At 39.4% G+C, this 13,911-nt stretch overlaps 1 non-coding gene across 1 annotated transcript; it reads left to right on the forward strand.

Moving 5' to 3' along the window:
• Positions 1–402: 402 nt before the first annotated feature.
• On the forward strand, positions 403–474 carry TRNAD-GUC (transfer RNA aspartic acid (anticodon GUC)). Its single transcript has one exon. It is a non-coding gene; the product is annotated as a tRNA-Asp (tRNA).
• Positions 475–13,911: the final 13,437 nt, after the last annotated feature.

Genomic DNA, 13,911 nt, shown 5'->3' on the forward strand with positions numbered 1-13,911 from the left:
TTATGTATTTTAAAATGTACATACCTTAATTAAAATACTTTATTGCTAACAGCCAAAATATGAAAACAACCTAAATGTCCATTAATAGATGGATAAAGAAGATTTAGTACATATATATACAACAGAATGCTACTTGGCCATAGAAAAGAATGAAATAATGCCATTTGCAGCACCATGGATGGGCCTAGAGATTATCATACTAAGTGAAGTAAATCAAAGACAAATACTATATGATATCACTTATATGTGGAATCTAAAGTATGACACAAATGAAACAGAAATGGATTCAAAGACATAGAGAACAGACTTGTGGTTGCCAAGAGGCGGGTGGGTCAGAGAGCGATAGATTGGGAGTTTGGGATTAGCAGATACAAACTATTACATATAGAATGGATAGGGAATTCCCTGGTGGTCCAGTGGTTAGGACTTGGCACTGTCACTGCCATGGCCCAGGTTCAATCTCTCGTCAGGAAACTAAGATCCTACAAGTCATGTGGCGTGGCCAAAAAAAAAAAAAAAAAAAAAAAAAGATAAATCAACAAAGTCCTACTATATAGCACAGGTCTATAGTCAATATCCTGTAATAAACCATAATGAAAAAATATGAAAAATAATACATATATATGTGTAACTAAATCACTTTGCTATACACCAGAAACTGATACAACATTGTAGATCAATTATACTTCAATTAAAAACAAATTTAAAAAGAAAGAAATTATTGCTAAAAAATGGCAAAACATTTATAATAGTTAACATCAAAGAACATTATGCTAAGTGAAGTAAGTCAGAGAAAGACAAATACTGCATGATATCACTTATATGTGGAACCTAAGAAAGTTGAAGTCAGAGAAACAGAGAGTAGAGTGGAAGTTACCAGGGGCTCGGCGGGCACGGAGGCGTGGGGTAGGGGCAGTGGTGGGAGAAATGTTGAGATATTGGTCAAGGGGTGTAGACCTTTCGCTAAAAGATCAACAAGTTCTGGGATCTATTGCGCAGAATAGGGATTATAACTAATAACACTATATTATATACTCACAAGTTGCTAAGAGAGTTGATATTAAATTTTCTCAGAAAAGAAAAAGAAATGGTGATTATGTGATGGGATGAGGTATGAGCTAATGTTATACTGGCAATCATTCTGCAATATATTAACATATCAACATATTGTACATGTTTAACTTATACAATGTTATATGTCAATTACAGGTCAATAAATCTGGAGGAAAAAAGAAAACAAATACAGCGCCCTCAGGATTTGCCTGAATTTTCAGGGCCCCTCAAGTCACTTCCCACTCAGACCTCCCTATCTTTGTCCCATCTTTGAAAGAGGTTCTTCCTCAAACATCCAAACTATCTTATTTCTCCAGAGCCTTAAAAGAAATTAATCATTAATCTCTAATAGGTTATTAATTAGACATTAATCAACCCTGTTATCTGTTCACTCAAAAACTCAGAATTTTTCCAGATGTATTCTCTGACTTATCAACTGCTATAGAACAAAACAAAACAGCAAAATAAAACCAGTTCTGTGGTCAAATACCTTTGGGAAATGCTGAGCAAAGCAAAGTTAAGCAAATGCCTTCATTTACAAGAAGATAAGCATATGGCATTTTTGTAACTTATTTCACTACAGAGCCATTCCCTCGTTCACTTTTTGGTGTGTATGAGTGGAATTTCACAGGATACCAACCCAGAATGCACACACACACACACACACAAAATGATGAGAATATACTCAAATAGAAAATCTATAAATGATAATAGTTAAGCAGAAGTTATTCTACAATAATGGGTTTTTAAGGGTGTTTTCTTTTCTCTATAATTTTTATTGCTTGCAAATAGTTTTTAAAGGGTAAAAAATTTAGGAATAATAGCTAACATTAATCATCTCAACCTAGAAATTCTTTTTACAAAATTAAGGGGTGATTATTCATAAAACAGATCAATTAATTTTTTTTCAGTATTCAAAAGATGCCCACTGGAGAATACCTTGGTTCTCCAGTGGTTGGAATTCCACGTTTTTACTGCCAAGGGCCAGAGTTCGACCTCTGGTCAGGGAACTACAAGATCCCACAAGCCATACAGTGCAGCCAAAACAAACAAAAAGCAAAAGATGCTCACTGTTTTTTATAAAAGATGAATCTCCTCATATATTTAAACTATGCTTCAACTCTTATAAATTGAAATACACATGTTTAGAGCAATAATTGCTATATGGTAGACCCACAAGAAGGTTTCGTTTAATTGAGCTCTTTGAAGCTACATTTACTGGGTAAAATTTACCATCTGGTGGTATATCTGCTCTTATGGGACATTAGTAAACACCATTAACAGAGTTAATTATTTAATTGAAATTATTATCTCATGATTTCTTTTCCCCTGCACCAAGTACTAAAATAAAAGGGTGGAGACCATAAGCATTTTATCCACTGTTTTTAATTTTCTATTCTTCCATTATTTGTGATCCCCTGATGATGAGTTATGAGCAACCTAGACAACATATTCAAAAGCAGAGACATTACTTTGCCAACAAAGGTCCATCTAGTCAAGGCTATGGTTTTTCCAGTGGTCATGTATGGACGTGAGAGTTGGACTATAAAGAAAGCTGAGCGCAGAAGAATTGATGCTTTTGAACTGCGGTGTTGGAGAAGACTCTCGAGAGTCCCTTGGACTGCAAGGAGATCCAACCAGTCCATTCTAAAGGAGATCAGTCCTGAGTGTTCATTGAAGGACTGATGTTGAAGCTGAAACTCCAATACTTTGGCCACCTCATGCGAAGAGCTGACTCATTGGAAAAGACCCTGATGCTGGGAAAGATTGAGGGCAGGAGGAGAAGGGGACGACAGAGGATGAGATGGTTGTTTGGCATCACTGACTCGGCGGACATGGGTTTGGGTAGACAACGGGAGTCGGTGATGCACAGGGAAACCTGGCGTGCTGCGGTTCACGGGGTCTCACAGAGTCGGACACGACTGAGCGACTGAACTGAACTGAACTGATGACATCCCAACAGCAACACTTTTCCCCAACTTTCTTCTGGCTCTACTTAAATTCAAGGTATGTTACAGAGGAACCTGGCAGGCTATAGTCCATGGGATCGCAAAGAGCCGGACACGACTGAGCAACTAACACTACTATTTGAGCTTGTCTTAAGGCTTTTATGTTGCCAATCTGCATATTCTCCTATCTGAATCTGTGTGCCAGAGTCCTCCACACACACAAGTGTGCTGTGCTGTGCTCAATCATGTCTGACTCTTGGTGAGCCCATGGACTGTAGCTTGCCAGGCTCCACTGTCCATGGGATTCTCCAGCGAAGAATACTGGTGTGGGTTGCCATGCCTTCCTCCAGGGGATCTTCCCCACCCAGGGATTGGACCCATGGCTCCTGCATCTCCTGAACTGCAGGTGGATTCTTTACTGCTGAGCCACTGGGGACATCCCTACACACAAGAGTATCTCATGCTAAAGCCACTGGTCTTTCCAAAGCTTCCACCCAATGTGGCTTCTCTCTTCTGCAAGTTTCCTATGCCAGAAGAAGATTCATTTAAGTATTCATTATACCATTCTGCTTTCATTCACACTGAGGCAAGAAAATTTAAAGCCCATTGCTTATTTGTTTTTCTGATATGTCAGAAATTGTTCATTATTTTATATAGTGAACCACCAAAATGTCTAACTCTCTTTTGATGATCAAAAATAAGACTCAATATTAACATCAGAAACTCCCCATTACTCCTTCAGAGTACAGTAATTATGTGAAAATTTCATATATTTCCTGTGAAATATAAGCTTTTTGCAAAAGGAAGGGTGTTTTAGAATGCACACACACAAAACTACATATAAATCAATTAGCTTTTCTCAAAGAAACAACAAACAATAAATAAGGAATTAACTGCATTTCATTCCATGTGGTTAAAATCTCACTCTGCTTTAACAATTAATTAATCTCCTCTAGAAAATGACTTGTGTTTGATTCCTGGAAGAAACAAATAAAAAACATCATGAATTGGGCTACATCAGGTAATTTCACAAGTATAACTCACCCACTGTCTGAATAACGTCACAGTGAGAGGGAAGAATATTTATGGCGGCTCCTTCCTCGCATCATAAATTTCACAGGAACGAGGAAATTTGTCTCATACACAGTGAAGAATACTGATGAAATTTTCGAAGGTAGGCTCTGTCAATGCTAGTGACATTAGGGGATTTCAAATGTAATAAAAAATGAAAAGCACACGTCCACAGTCGTATTTTTCTCCCTCCCCATTAGAATCTAAAATTATACTGAAAGCATTAAGTAAAAGAAACTGATATTCTAAAAGCAGCAATCCAAGTGACATCAGGCATGGGAAAGGTTTGGGGCAGCTCTGCTGTTCCTTCTCAGCCTGTTACTAAACGTGTGTGCCTTCTTCCTCTCTGTTAAGTACTTAGAAGTAGCTAAGACAATGGTCAAATTCACAGCTGTGAAAGAAGCCCTGAAAACCAGAAATCACCAGTAATGACAAGTTCACCACTCAGAGAAACCACGAAGACTGCCTGCCTAAGACCACTCTGCTTGTATTACACTCTAAGTCTTCTGACTTAGAAAGAAAAAATCTGCTTCTGGGAAAATCTTTAAAAAAGAAAGATATCATTATCCTAGAGGGAAGGAAACTGTTGTCAGCATTAACCTTAACCGAGTGATGACACACAGGTTGTATCCACAAGCAAGATAAAAATAAATGCAACAAAGGAAAGCTTATTCTCATCCTCTGTGCTCTCAGTGTGTGGGGGAACTGAGCAGCAGGCCCTGGTCCACCTTTTGATCATGTGCAAGTCCACTCTGTCTAAGGGGATTTAGCTCATGAAAAGAACCAGTGTGAGAAAACCAGGAAAGATTTGCCATGATAAAGTCTCCTGTGGGTAACTTTAAATAAGCAGCCATTTAAATGGGAGGCAAGGAAAGCAAATAGGTAAATAATTCACACGAGTTGAGTCTGACACATTTTCAGAAGGTAATAAAATGCAATATATATACCTATATAAAGAAATAATTCAGCTCTGCATTGTTTTAGCTGGGTTGCTCAAGAAATCTATGATGATTCTGCCTTGACCTTGTACAATTACCTAGAAAAGCAGCTGTAATCACTACTGAAAGGGAAGTGCTCATAAATTCCATTTGAATTATAATTCCCAAATAATCACACCATAAATAATTTTTAGAATTCTAGATTCTTCCTCTTGTTTCATTCTTCTCTCAGCAATAACTGTCTTCTATTCCTTCTTCAGGGTCTGATATTTTCTGATGTTTTCAGCATAGACTGTGTTTTTATTTTTGGCTTCCAAGTTTTTGAAGTGCTACTGAGAGCTTTCTGCCCAACTGACGTCTTCTCACAGATATCCACGAGTTAGCTTCTCTTCTCTTTTTCTTACAATCTGCCAGAAGGAAAAAAATCTTCTCTGGCTGAGGAATGTAAGCCAGAAACAAGAGCACTCCCTGGTGGACATCTACAGTGATACTGCCTGAAAAGACATGGAGCACTTTTCCTCCAGTCTCTGTCAAGAAGGGATGCTTAAGAGGAGGACCATACATGTTACTGACCAAATCGGAATTCTTTTGAGAGTAAGTGGAGGTTGTGGAGATAAGGACACCGAAAAACAGATGTAAACCAGGAATGTTTGGGGCAAACATTCTATGGCCATTCTAGATATTAAAGTTAGAAATAGTGAATTTGTTCCTTGGGTAGCTGAAGTGAAACAAGAAATAGAATTTGCTAACTTGTGGAGGGGAGGGAAAAGAGGGGCATAGTTGGTAAATAATATGATTGTCCTCTGCTCATTGGGGAGGAAGTCTTCATTCTAGCTGCACTCAAAGAATAAAACACATTACTGATTGAAAGGATATGGTGCCTGATCTCCCAGAGTTTTCGAAAGTCATCAGTTCAGTAACAATTTAAGATATAAAAACTTAATTTCTGCATCAATGTGTTAGTGATCCAAAAGGCACATTAAGGTACAATATATCTTCGATTTTACTCTGTATTTAACTCTGGAATGTAAAGAGATATTCACGTTTCCAGCCAGTTTATATTGTAGTCATGGTTATTAACAGGCTTTCTCTATTTTAAGAAGCTGGTTGTGGAATATATTTCAGTTAACACTGCCAGTAGCAGAATGACATGGAGAGGTGGGTTCAAGACCACAGATTCCTACAAAACAAGTGAAATCATCAGGTTATATCTGTGTAATTGGCAGGACTTAATACTACCTCAGCCTGAATGAAAAATATTATATAATAAAACAAAATAAATGGAAATAATCTTTCATGAGTGCCAATAATTTAGATTTATGGGGTCATCTATACAAATCACAGTTTCTAATGGATTGCCAAACATGTGTCTGAGGACTTTCATTTCCAGTTGTGTACATTTTATTATCATCTGAAGGGCTAGAAAATTGGAGTCTTAAATTAAAGTGTGAAAATGGGGACATAAACCAATGTTTGTAAAATGGATAGTGTGCAGAGATTCAATAAGCAAACTGTATCTTTCACAAGAGGTTTCATTACAGTTTAATTATATAAGTGGTGAAATTTCATTCTTTCTTCAGTTCAAAGAAATATCCTGAGACTGTAAATGGTAAACACAGATATTTCAACTGCCAGGCGCATTGTTGAGGGGGAAGCATTCAATGGATACAGCAGCACTTTTCAAATCAAAGTACCATTTCTAGGATTACAATACCCATATTTTGCAGAGGTGTGAAAACTCAGCTTACGTTACAGATGAAGTGACCTGGGTATTGAGAAGTTAGTCCAAACGAGGCCTGGAACTCTTTAGAACCTATTAAGCTGCCTGAAGCAGGACTCTGAATTTCCCACTGCCTTACATCATTAGTTGTAATGCAGCTGGATAGACTCACAGCTGTGTTCATACCAATTTCATCCTAATTACATTTCCATGAAATTACACTGCATGGATTTTATTGCAATCAGGAGATGCCCACTGACTCCTTAATGGAAACCTGGGGGAAAGACCCAAGTTTAGTGGATCTCAATTGGGGTTGGTTATGTTCCCTCCAACAAGGGACACTTTTGCCAATATCTGAAGACATTTTCAGTTGATACAACCTGGGCCTGGGGTTAGGTGTAGGCAGGTGCCATTGGCATCTAGTGAGAAAGACCAAGGATGCTGCCAAACACCTTACAATGCACAGAACAGTCTCCAACAATAATTACCTAGCCGCAAATGTCAATAGTGTTAACAGTTGAGAAGTCCTGCCCTAAACATTCGAAGTGTATTTGAAGTGATTTCCTAAAATGGATCCCTCCATTTGATAAGTCACCAAATTCAATTTAGGTTGATGCCTATGGGCTGTAAAATCAGATACTTTCAATTAGTTTCCCAACTACAGGAATGTATTGCATCTGGAGCTTAGTGCTCTTTATTCAAAGGACCCTTAGAATGTGTTTCTGGAACAGGAAGGAAAGGAAGAAATTCTGAGCTGCCCAGATAAGAAGAAATGGCAAGTGTCTCATTCTTCATAGCCTAAGATGATCTCCAATGAGTCATATCCTTGTAGAATCCCATTCTCTTGAAAGTGACTGGGACCTGTGAGTTGTTTGAACATGGAAAAGTAGATGGGACATTATTCTCATGATGATGCTACATTGTATAAAACTCTTAGAAGATTGGACTAAGACATTATCCTGCTGGCCTTAAAGAGTTAAGCTTCCATGTTGTGAACTGTCTATGAAGTGGGTCATGTATCTAGGAGCTATGGGAGGTTTCTAGGGTGTGAGGATAGCCTCCAGTTGACAGCCAGTGAGCAGCCAGTAACCTCAGTCCTACAATCTCAAGGAGATAACCTGCCAACAATCTGGGGGATCTTGGGAGAGGATTTTGCCCCAGTTGACCTTTGGATGACACTGCAGCTCTGGCTCAGGCCAGAACTGTAGGTTTGTGAGACCCTGAGCAGAGGGCCTAGTTAGGCTGTGTTTGAACGTGAGCCATAGAAACAGTGAGATAATATACTGCGTGCTGTTTTAAGCATCTGAGTTGTGGTAATGTGTTACTCAGCACCAGGATGAACTCACAATGGAAGAGCACTGTCTGTGGTGCTGAAGAGAAAGTATGCACCATATGCTACTCTTCATTAATCTGACTTCCTAACACACACAGTCTGAGGTGATGTTGGGATTAGGATCACTCTGAAATGGCATCTAAAGGCCAACTGGCAGCAGTGAATCAAAAGGAGCCACATATTGAAAAGTCCATACTGTTTCACCAAACAAATTATGGAAAGCCTCCAGATTTCAATTTCACTTACTTTCTCTCCAAAGTGACCAGATCACACACCCCTAAGTGGGAAGAAACATGAGATGCTCTTCTGTGAGAAACAGCCACGTGGTGGCTTGCCATAGGAACCCTTGGTAGAGCTTTACTAGGTGGGGAGGGCGATTTCAAGGAGATGAAATTCTCCATTTCCAGCTGCAAAAATCCCACAGCCCACCTCCTGCCCTTTGAGGGACTGAACATAGATTAATAAGCAGCGGCACCCAGTCCTTCATCTAGGGTTTCAGGAGGAAGATTCAAATAGAGTTCAGGTGACAGTAGAAGTGACTCAGAGAACCTCTGTCAGTGACACTCACAGGGATAAAGGGGGATGGATGCAAACAGAGCTGTCCCAATTCAAAGTATGTTCACACACGTGGGCACACACACACAGCTAATGTGGGATCTAAACAAAAGTGCTTGTAATGGAAAGAATAAATTTTGGATGGAGAAAGCAAGTGACACGAATAATCAGAGGAAGATTTATTCGAGTAAACATAAGAATATTTTAAGTGACTCAAACACTGATGGAAATGAAAGAAAACAGATTCTATAAAATAATAAGAAAAAATGAATAAAAAAACAGAATGAGAAGAAAAGGGTGTTGGCAGAGCTGAGAAAATAAGAAAAATGATACACTGTGTGACTAAAAGAGAGCTAGAGACAGGGGCAGCAATGGTAATGTTTATTGAGATAACATACATGAGGTGATAGAAACTTATCTAAGGCCGGAGGCAGTGTGGATAGAAAAGACTGAGTGCAGATTTAGGGGAGAGAGAAGGGATGCAGAAAAAAAGGTCTATTTACTAAGCAGGAAGTGAATGAATACAGAACCACTCTGAGGAATTCAAGCAAGGGATTTCTAGATCCAAGGGCAGGCAGAGTCAAGTGCTAAGTGCTAAGGAAAGGTCATCAATGAGTAGACCAAGAGGGGGAAATTTTTCCCTCTACAAAGGAAGAAAAATCACAGGACTTTCCATTGTGGTGCCTTGAGGGTCCTTGATCTTGATGGGCTGCCAAGGGGAAATCTGAACTTTCCAGATCAAAATGAGGACAGCAGGGCTGTATTTGATCATCTGTAGTTTTTTTTTTTTTTTAAATTTTATTTTATTTTTAAACTTTACAATTTTGTATTAGTTTTGCCAAATATTGAAATGAATCTGCCACAGGTAGTTTTCAACTTAGAGTCTTAAGCTGCTAAGAGGAGTCTTTGCCAACCACCCTTCCTTTTGACAAATGGACTTTTGATTTGAGGGTAATTTTTAGAGTCTTTTAGATGAGATTTCTGTCTTGAGATAGTAAGCTGTCTTAGGAATCCTGGCAACAGGTCAGGAGGCTTCTCTCTGTCTCTGTCTCTCTCTCTGTCAAGAATTTAAGCTGCAGTTGGTGCTTTTCCCCAGTATCACCCCATCTAAGGACTAATAACTTGCCAATGGAAAATGGTACTTGGTGCTACTCTCTACAGGGAAATGGAGCCAGTGAGGAGGAACCAAAATGCTTTATTCATGTGTTAGATATACTTTAGCCAACCTCCTACAGAACTGAGCAATGTTCTTAATTCTCTACCCTAAGTGTCTATTCTTAATACAGTACAGAAAAGAAAGCAATGAAAAACATTCCTTACAGTGATGTTTTTTAAAAAAGACAAACCACAGTTTCAAAAAGAATTCATAGAATAATTTTCTGAAATATTTATTATGAAGTAGAGGCCAGAGTTTGGGGTTAAAGTACTACTAACAACACAGTAGGGAAAGAAGAGGATTAGCCAAATAGGATATGTCTTATTTTGCAATTTCAGATTCAATCTCCAGTGCTCTTTGCAATCAAGACCCATGGGAAGCTCAGTTCAGTACAGGCAAATTAAATCAGCAACCACTGTGGTCATTGGCTATTTTGCTGCTAATTTGCTATTTTAAACAAAGTCTGAAAAGTGACTTGCTGCTCTGCAATTATCATTTAGTTCTGACTAAGAAAGCTAACTTCCCCACAATGCTGGTTGACTGGCAACAGGGAGACCCAGGACACCTGTGGCATCACTGTGGTTCTACGGCATTTTAGAGCAATTAGATACAGATCTTCAACTCTGACCACCACTAGCTGTGTTTTCTTTGGCAAGTCTCTTAAACTCACTATGCCTCCTTTTCCTCACCTTTTGAAAACAAAGAAAGTAAAATGAGTGAAGGATAAAGTTAAAAGGTATCACTAAGCCTGCTTTAAAACATTAAAGGATTAAATGGCAGACTTTAAGGGCAGCACTGGGCAGATTATTAGTATTTTACTATATTAGCCAAAAGTGTTATTTCCTTATAGCTGTAATTGCTTATATTGATAACATGATTGAATTTTACAAAAGAAGACCATCAGGGCTTTCAAAAAATCTTCCTAACCTGACTATTTTGGCCAATGGTAGGATCTATGAGGAAAGAATCACTTGTCACATGGGTGTGTATGGTGCAGTAGGGAGTGCTTTAGAAGAGAGGAACAGGAGAAATTTTAGGAGTAAAGCCCAACAGCAGGCTCCTATCCAGCACCCGTGCCAATGGACTGTCATTATGCGTTTCTTTATCTCCTCTTCTAGACTGAGTTCATGAAGGGAGAGGACTCTGTCTTTCTCTCCTAGCTTTCTTAATAACAGCAAGTTAGATGGACTGAATGAGAAGAAAGCATAGTTTTGGTGAAGAAGTGTCAAGTCTCCATTTCGAAACCATATCTGATAACATCACTTGTGTTGAACATTTCTCTTATGAAGAAAGAGAAATGGGTCACTAATATAGGTCCTATCTTTCCAGGCACAGCTACTCTTTATTTAATTCTCAGCACTTCTGGTACTATATTTTCTGTGTAGCTGTAAGGTCTTGCCCATCCTCCCTTGGAAGTTCTCATTTACAATCACCAATAGCATCCACATTATCACCACCAGCACCGGGACACTGATATAGGCATTAAATCCAGAGAAGGCTAAAAGTTTCCAGTTCCACTTCCCTGACATGTGACTGCCACTGCAAGGAGCAGTTTCCTTCTTCCCTGGGTCCTCATGTCGTTTTCACCACGAGCATTTGTATCTTGTTCTGACCTTTCAGTTCAGGCTGCTGAGCTGACTGTGTTTCTCTCCTTCATTCTATGACTCAGGCTGGAGAGTCCTGTTGCTCTCATTCCTTGAGGTTACTTGGTGGTATCCAGAATGTCCTTAACTCAAGAGGAAAGAATCTGTTTAGATCTGTTCTTTTTTTTCCCCCAGATTTTCATTTTTTCTTCTCTCTAGTCTATGGTCCTTAAGTGTGTTATTCTTCTTTCCTTGTGGGCAGGAAGAAAGATACTTCTAGAGTTCTCAGAAAGGTGTCTTTGGTTTCTTTACATATCTCACCATCACCATTCCTGTTCTCTTTCTAGAAACCCCCAGGTGGCAGCCCCTGAGTACTTCCACGGCAGCCTGTGCCCTCCCAAATTTGCATATTATTGACAGTTCAGTTGCTCCAATGTTCCTCTTCTCCAGAATTCCCTATATTTTGGTCTCCAGCCACCTCTCACATGCTCAATGAGCACAGGCATATAAAAATAATAATTTTGGGGGACTTCCTCGGTAGTCTAGCAGTTAAAACTCTGCACTTCCATTGCAGGGAGCATAGGTTCCATTCCTGGTTGGGATCCCACATGCCCTGCAGCATGGCCAATAATATTAGTAATTTCCAACCCAAAAGATAAAAGAGCAAAGTGAAGCATCAGCTGGTTCACCTTGTGCCCAGGCAAAGCCATGGACTGCCTCCAGGTTGTAACTATCCCTGATCAAGGCTCAAGGAGGGACTCAAATGACAGCCTGCACAGGCATCAGATAAACTAACTCAGTTTCTGACACAATGTGACCAACTAAATTGCCTTTGTCTTCTGCAAGCTAATTACTCTTCAGCTTCTTTATCACTGGTTACAACCTTGTTCCTACACAGGCTGCTAGCTCCTTCCTCCCTTTACAAATACTGCACTTCTCTTTCAGAAAACCATAATTTAAAGCATTGGGGGAAGAATAACTCTGAACATTGTTGCAAGAATCATAGGATAAAAGAGATTATCTTAATTATGTTACTCGACATGGTGCAAGACCCATGCAGAGCAAATACAGTTTCAATCTCTCATCACTGGAGAAAAGCTAGCAAAACATGTAATACATTTTTGGAACATTTACACATTCTTATTATCTCAAATCTCATTAATAGAATACAAGAACCATATGCTGAATCAATAATATGCTGTGTGGAAGGAATAATCTCATTTATCTTGCAATGGTAAGGCAGGTCTACAGCAGTCCAACTTGCCTGATTTCAGGGAGTTAAGAAAACTCTCTTTTTGTACTGACTGAGGCTTGAAATTTTACATTATTCAATTATCCCTTTAGCTTAGGACATTGATCTCTTTGGAAAAATCTCTAAATAGGTATCAGGGAATTGTATCTCCTGGTGGCTCAGGGGTAAAGAATCTGCCTGCAATGCAGGAGACGCAGGAGATTTAGGTACAATCCTCAGATTGGGAAGATCTCATGGAGGAGGAAATGACAACCCACTCCAGTATTCTGGCCTGGAAAATTCCATGGACAGAGGAGCCTGGCGGGCTCCATGGAGTAGCACAGAGTCAGACACGACTGAGCAACTAACACTTCTTCTTCTTCTTCTGGGAACCTGGGAGCAGGATTTAATACAACACATAAGAGAGGCAGCACAGAAGAGTGAGAGGAAGGGGAGATGGGGACTGGAAGGAAGATACAAGTGGAAAATCAGGACGCTGGGGTCAGTTAAGACAAGCATGAGCAAGGGTCAACAAATCATGACTTCAGTCAAATTAGGCCCAAAGCTTGTTTTTGTATGGCCCACTGCTCAAAATACATTTTTAAAAATATTCATAAGGAGGAAAGAAAATCAAAAGAAATAATAATGTGAAATTTATGTCAGCATTTGTAAATACAGTTTCCTTGGTACACAGTCATGCCTGCTGGTTCACATACTATGACTGTGTCCATGCTACTACAACAGAGCTCAATAGTTATGACAGAGGCCATCTGACCTGTAAAGCTGACAATATTTACTATCTGGCACTTTACAGGAAATAATTTGCAGACCCTGGCCATGGAGAAACTCTTTTGGATGTATGCAAGGAAGACGTGCAAGAGTGTTCACTGAAGTGTTGTTTATAATGGAAAGAAACGGGGGGGGCAATGTGAATACCCATTAAGACGTAACCACATGCACTATTTACAATAGCCCAGACATGAGAGCAGCCTAGATGTCCATCGACAGATGAATGGATAAAGAACATATCCATATGGGACATATATACAATGGAATACTAGCCATAGAGGGGAAAGAATTTGAGTCAGTTGAACTGAGGTGGACAAATCGAGAGCCTGTTATAAAGAGTAAAGAAAGTCAGAAAGAGAAAAACAAATATCATATACTAATGCATATATATTGAATCTAGAAAAATGGTACTGATGAGCCTATTTGCAGGGCAGGAATAGAAACGCAGATGCAGAGAATGGACTTGTGGACACAGGATGGAAGGAGAGGGTGGAAGGAGAGGGTAAGGAGTAGCCTGAAATATATGCCTTACC

This window comes from Bos mutus, chromosome X, assembly GCF_027580195.1.
Source record: "Bos mutus isolate GX-2022 chromosome X, NWIPB_WYAK_1.1, whole genome shotgun sequence".
In the NCBI taxonomy this organism is placed as follows: domain Eukaryota; kingdom Metazoa; phylum Chordata; class Mammalia; order Artiodactyla; family Bovidae; genus Bos; species Bos mutus.